Here is a 5,627-nt window from a genome sequence, read left to right as displayed (position 1 = left end):
GCTGGACGTCTAGGGTGGGCAGGGACGAGATGTGGCAGCAGCGCATCACTCCACTGTGTGCTTGGCTTGTTGCTAGGCAACAGCTGTGTGTCACACCAGCCGTAAGGTATTCAGAATGTCCTGCTACAGCATTAAACTTAGAAAAAAAGCATTCGTTCACCTACAATAACATCAGCATCAGTGCACTTCGTAGCTGCAGTTATCATCAACACATGACGTCATCTTCGACTTTCATTTTCAACTTTAACCTTCAACTGGTCCAGAGGAGTCTGACAGACCCCAGGACTTTTTTTTTCTACACGTACGTCTATATCTATGCAACAGATGGCGCTGGCCGTTTTGGTATTCTCTAATGGTCTGTAGATGACTCGGTGCGAGCCATTACATTGAATTCATTCCAAACGGTTTGTCAGTTGGAAGCAGTCCGGGGTGTGTGAGACCCCACCGGAGCGTTAACGTTAGTGTTTTTTTCCATTAACGTGAACATTTTCTAGGAAACTTTCTCCCATTTTTTGCTCTAAACTTTTGTAATATTTGCAGGATTTACGGTGCCATGGCTTGGAGGAAGCGTTTGACAGACGAAGAAATACAGCGTCTACTGCATGACCCAACTCTCAGTGATATCAGTGAGAATGACTTATCATCTTCCTCGGAAATCTCAGATAGTGTAGTGGAGCCTGGTGACATATCATCTTCAGATGAAACTGATGTCAGCGAGGAAGAAGATTGTGTGCCCACTTGTTATTCCAACTATTTCTATGGGAAGAATAAATGTTTCAAGTGGAGCAAGAATCCCCCTGCACGTTGTCGTACACGTGTGCATAACATTGTTATGAGAGTGTCAGGCGTTCGTGGAGCTGCAAAGGATGTCCGTGACAATGACGCTTTAGGCACTTGGAAATTATACTTCACTGACACCATGCTACAAAGTATAGTGAATCATTCAAATGAAAAAATCCGCCAAATGAGAAGCAGGTATAAACAACCTCTGCCATAATTTGTGGGTGATGTCGATATGATTGAAATCAAAGCAGTGGTAGGACTGTTATACCTGGTAGGTGTATTGCAATCATGAAACGAAGATGTTTCTATCCTCTTTCCTTCAGCTGGTACAGATAGAGAGATCTTCCGGGCCACTATGAGTGTCAAGAGATTCTTGTTCATTCTTGCAGCCTTTCGGTTTGATTGTGCCCAGACACGAGTAGAGCGAAAGGAAACAGATAAACTTGCTCCTTTTCGTGAAATTAGGGATGCATTCATCCATAATTGTATTCAGTATTTTGTTTTTGGAAGCTCAGTGACTGTTGAAGAAATGCTGGTACCTTTTCGGGGACGATGCCCTTTTAAAATTTACGTGCCTAAAGAACCTAATAAATAAGGAATAAAAGTTCTATGCCTTGCAGATTCCAGGGACTTCTATATGAATAATGCTTTCATTTATATTGGTTCAGAAAGTGAAGTTCGCAGAAACATGTCAGTGCCAAAGCAAACACAGCTGCGATTAATTGAACCCATCAAAGGGTCAAATCGAAATGTGACAGTTGACAATTGTTTCACCTCCATTGAACTTGCTGAGAAATTGAAAACTCAGAAACTCACCATCGTGGGAACAGTGAGAACCAACAAACGTGAAATTCCACAAGAATTCAAAGCTATCCGGCCTAGATAAATTTGATCTAGTCTCCTTAGACATAGTGCAGGCCTCACGCCTTGTTCATATGTTCCGAAGAAGAACAGAATAGTTATTTTATTGTTTAGGATGCTTCACGACCAGGAGATAACAGACTCTGGAAAACCTGAAATGATAACCAACTACAATGAGACAAAGGGTGGGGCGGATACCATTGACCAGCTGTGTGGTACATACACTACTTCGAGCCTAAGGCCATTTTCTTCACAATGTTGGACATTGCTGGTGTAAACAGTGCTATTGTGTCATACTGCAAGCCTAATTGAACAGCACAGAAGATGCTAAGAAGGAAATTTTTGACTTAATTGGCCATGGCACTTATCAAAGAGCATATGGATAGACGTGAAACCAGATATCTTCCAAGGGAGCTGCAGCAGGTTGTTGCAAAAATTAGAGGTGGAGACGAAGGAGTGGAGAGGTAGAGCCACGTGTCAGAAAGGGGCGTTGTCAGTTGTGCCCTCCAGAAAAAGAAAGACAAACTTTTCTTGTACTAAGTGTTATAAGTTGCTTTGTTTGGAACACAGTGTATGTATTTGCCCAGACTCTGCAAAATAACATGGCTTATGTTACATGCACAATTAATTATGTAATCACACATAATTTTTGTATATACACATAGTTCATGTATAGTTCATGTATTACACATTCATATGCAATAATATGTATCTTATTTGACAAGTAATTGCAATTATTTGTGATAACATCTCATTTTCAGTCATTGGGGTTGCTCAGACCCTACTAGAGTTGTAATGCAATTTTTTTTCTCCGCATCAGTTAAGGGTTAATCATCCTTACCTCATCCATATCTTCATATAAACCTCACCCTAAACTTGCCATTACGTCGCTGATATTCAGAAGATGACAGCAGAATGTTTTCATTACGTATATCACCCTATTAACGTGACTTCCTCCCATCCATACAAACACATTTACTCACGTTCATTGAGTTCCAGTTACATTATTCTCTATTGAAGAAAAAGAGGGGAAGAAGTCCTACCGTATTTTCCTTCGTCGTCGGCGTTGTCGTTGTTACCGTGAGGCACCGTTATACCAAGAGGAAAGGAGCGTCGATCTTAGAGCACCCTGTAGGTGTACTCAGTTTAATGTCCACTCTTAACTATCCGCGATTTCGTGTAACTAAATGTCCATTTGTTAGTCTGATTGTATACTCGCCCCTATATTTTTTCACAACGCACAATTAGCACTTCTTTACTTGTTTATTTCTAAGAGTAAACGGAAAAAAGACGCCGTATCATCGGCTTCGTCGATATAAAGCAAAACACCTTAATATGCCCAATTTTACCTCATTAATTTACCACATATTATTTCCAATAACACTAAACAGGTATCGCCGTAATATTTTAATTGTATTCAAAAGCATGTTATTATTATTATGACTGACTAAATCGTAACAAATCAAGCGGCGTGCGTTTTTAACGATAGCGTCACACTCGCCCAGCCTTTATTCAGGCAATATTATATATAAATATACAGACAGGACCGAAAGATCCATCTCTCTACCGTAACCAATAGAGGCAAATACGCTATTCAAGTTCCGTTACATCTATCTTGACTCGTAATGTTACCAAGGTAAAGAGTGAATCTGTCAATTTTATAATCCGGCAGGTTACAAAGCATCCTAGCAGTTTCGGCGAAAAGGAAAGAAAGAAGTCAAAGAGCGAATCCGTTCATTTTACTATCTGGCACAGCATCCTATCAGTTTCGGCGACACAAGTTCGAATCGTGTAATTAATACTGTGTACACACTAGGGTCCTAAAGTCGTGTAGTCCTACTAGTAATCTGATAGACACTACCAAGGATGTGAGAACCTAATGATTTGCAGCTTTTCTTGCATGACCTATACGTGGATTTCGCGTGTGTGTCTTAGTTTTGAAATAAAAACTCAATCCCATCAAGTTTCACGACTCGTCTCATTCTCTAGTGCACTGACGGGTTTTTGTTCCCCGCTAGATGTGGCTTTATGGAAAATGGGGCGCAAACCTTCAGAACCTCAAGTCTGTAGGGGCAGAAACCTACGTTCATGAGGGCACCGTACTGATGAGAAAGATGAAAGAAATATTAAGGATCATGATACGAAAATGGTACTGAGGGTATGACACGACCAGCTGGAATACTCTGTGTGTGCCATATTTTGCCAGTTGCTGTAGATTACCTGGGATTTTACCAGTTCTGATATTGTCCCCTGCCCTGGCTTAATCTACCTCACGACTGGCGACAAGCAACACCCGTGGGACCGATCTCCATACAATGACTGCAACAGGGGGCAATGCAGATGTCGACTGCATGTCTCAGCCGTTAGCACCTCCCACTGTTTAACTCTCTTGGAAACACCTGGCGGGGTCACTACTGTTTAAGTAGATTGTAGATCGTAGTCTGTAGAGTTACGTGCGTAGTAAGTGAATAATGGATGGAAAAGACCCACCATTGTTTAACAGTGAAAGTCGGCGGATGTTGATGAAGCAGAGGCCACTGTACTCTGTGTTCAAAAGGGGACGCACAAATGACGACAAGCGAAGGTCAGTAGCGATTCGTGCGTCTGTGAAAAGATCTGTGTTCGGAGCATACAAGACCTACCACCGCCACACCTTAGCAAAAGATCTGGTAGAGGACTCCAGAAAGTTCTGGCCGTTTGTAAGATCGCTAATCGGGTCTAAGGCTTCCATTCAGTCCCTTGTTGACTAGTCTGGTGTGACAGTTAAAGACAGCTAAGCGAAAGCCGGAGTTTTAAGTGTCGCGTTCAAGAAATCGTTCATACAGGAGAACCGTACAAACATACCGTCATTTAACCGTCGGACAGACTTCCATATGGCCGACATAGAAATAAGCATACCTGCCGTAGAGAAACAACTGAAAGATACGAAAGCAAATGAATCATCAGGTCCGGATGGAACCACAGTTAGATTTTACGAAGAGTACTCTATGACATTGGCTCGTCACCTGGCTTGCATTCATCGTGAATCTCTCGCCCAGCACAAAGTCCCAAGCGACTGGAAAAAAGCGCAGGTGATTCCAGTATATAGAAAGGTAAAAGAACGGACCTGCAAAATTACAGACCAATATCCATAACTTCTAGAATGAGATTTTCACTCTGCAGCGGAGTGTGCGCTGATATGAAACTTCCTGGCAGATTAAAACTGTGTGCCCGACCGAGACTCGAACTCGGGACCTTTGCCTTTCGCGGGCAAGTGCTCTACCAACTGAGCTACGGTCGGGCACACAGTTTTAATCTGCCAGGAAGTTTCATATCAGCGCACACTCCGCTGCAGAGTGAAAATCTCATTCTGGAAACATCCCCCAGGCTATGGCTAAGCCATGTCTCCGCAATATCCTTTCTTTCAGGAGTGCTAGTTCTGCAAGGTTCGCAGGAGAGCTTCTGTAAAGTTTGGAAGGTAGGAGACGAGGTACTGGCAGAAGTAAAGCTGTGAGTAGCGGGCGTGAGTCGTGCTTCGGTAGCTCAGTTGGTAGAGCATTTGCCCGCGAAAGGCAAAGGTCCCGAGTTCGAGTCTCGGTCGGGCACACAGTTTTAATCTGCCAGGAAGTTTCATCCATAACTTCTGTTTACTGCAGAATCCTTGAACATATTCTCAGTTCGAATAGAAGAAACTTTCTTGAGACAAAGAAGCTTACGTCCACCAATCAACACGGAAACCGTTTGACACAGTGTCCCATTGCAGGCTGTTAACAAAGCTACGAGCATAAGGAGTAAGTTCACAATTATGTGAGTGGCTCGAAGACTTCTTAAATAATAGAACCCAGTATGTTGTTCTCGACTGCGAGTGTTAATCAGATACGAGGGTACCGTCAGGAGTGCCCCAAGGAAGTGTGATGGGCTCGCTGTTGTTCTGTATGTACGTAAATGACTTGGCGGACAGGGTGGACAGCAGTCTTTGCTGATGATGCTGTGGTGTACGGTAA

At 42.9% G+C, this 5,627-nt stretch overlaps 2 non-coding genes across 2 annotated transcripts; one reads left to right on the top strand and one right to left on the bottom strand.

The window, feature by feature from the left end:
• Positions 1-4,850: 4,850 nt before the first annotated feature.
• On the bottom strand, positions 4,851-4,927 carry Trnas-cga (transfer RNA serine (anticodon CGA)). Its single transcript has one exon. It is a non-coding gene; the product is annotated as a tRNA-Ser (tRNA).
• Positions 4,928-5,154: 227 nt separating this feature from the next.
• On the top strand, positions 5,155-5,229 carry Trnas-cga (transfer RNA serine (anticodon CGA)). Its single transcript has one exon. It is a non-coding gene; the product is annotated as a tRNA-Ser (tRNA).
• The last annotated feature ends 398 nt before the right edge of the window (positions 5,230-5,627 follow it).

The sequence above is a fragment of the Schistocerca cancellata genome, chromosome 8, assembly GCF_023864275.1.
Source record: "Schistocerca cancellata isolate TAMUIC-IGC-003103 chromosome 8, iqSchCanc2.1, whole genome shotgun sequence".
NCBI classification, from domain to species: domain Eukaryota; kingdom Metazoa; phylum Arthropoda; class Insecta; order Orthoptera; family Acrididae; genus Schistocerca; species Schistocerca cancellata.
The sequence above is the reverse complement of the archived record's forward strand: the minus strand, read 5'-3'. Positions and strand labels throughout refer to the sequence as shown.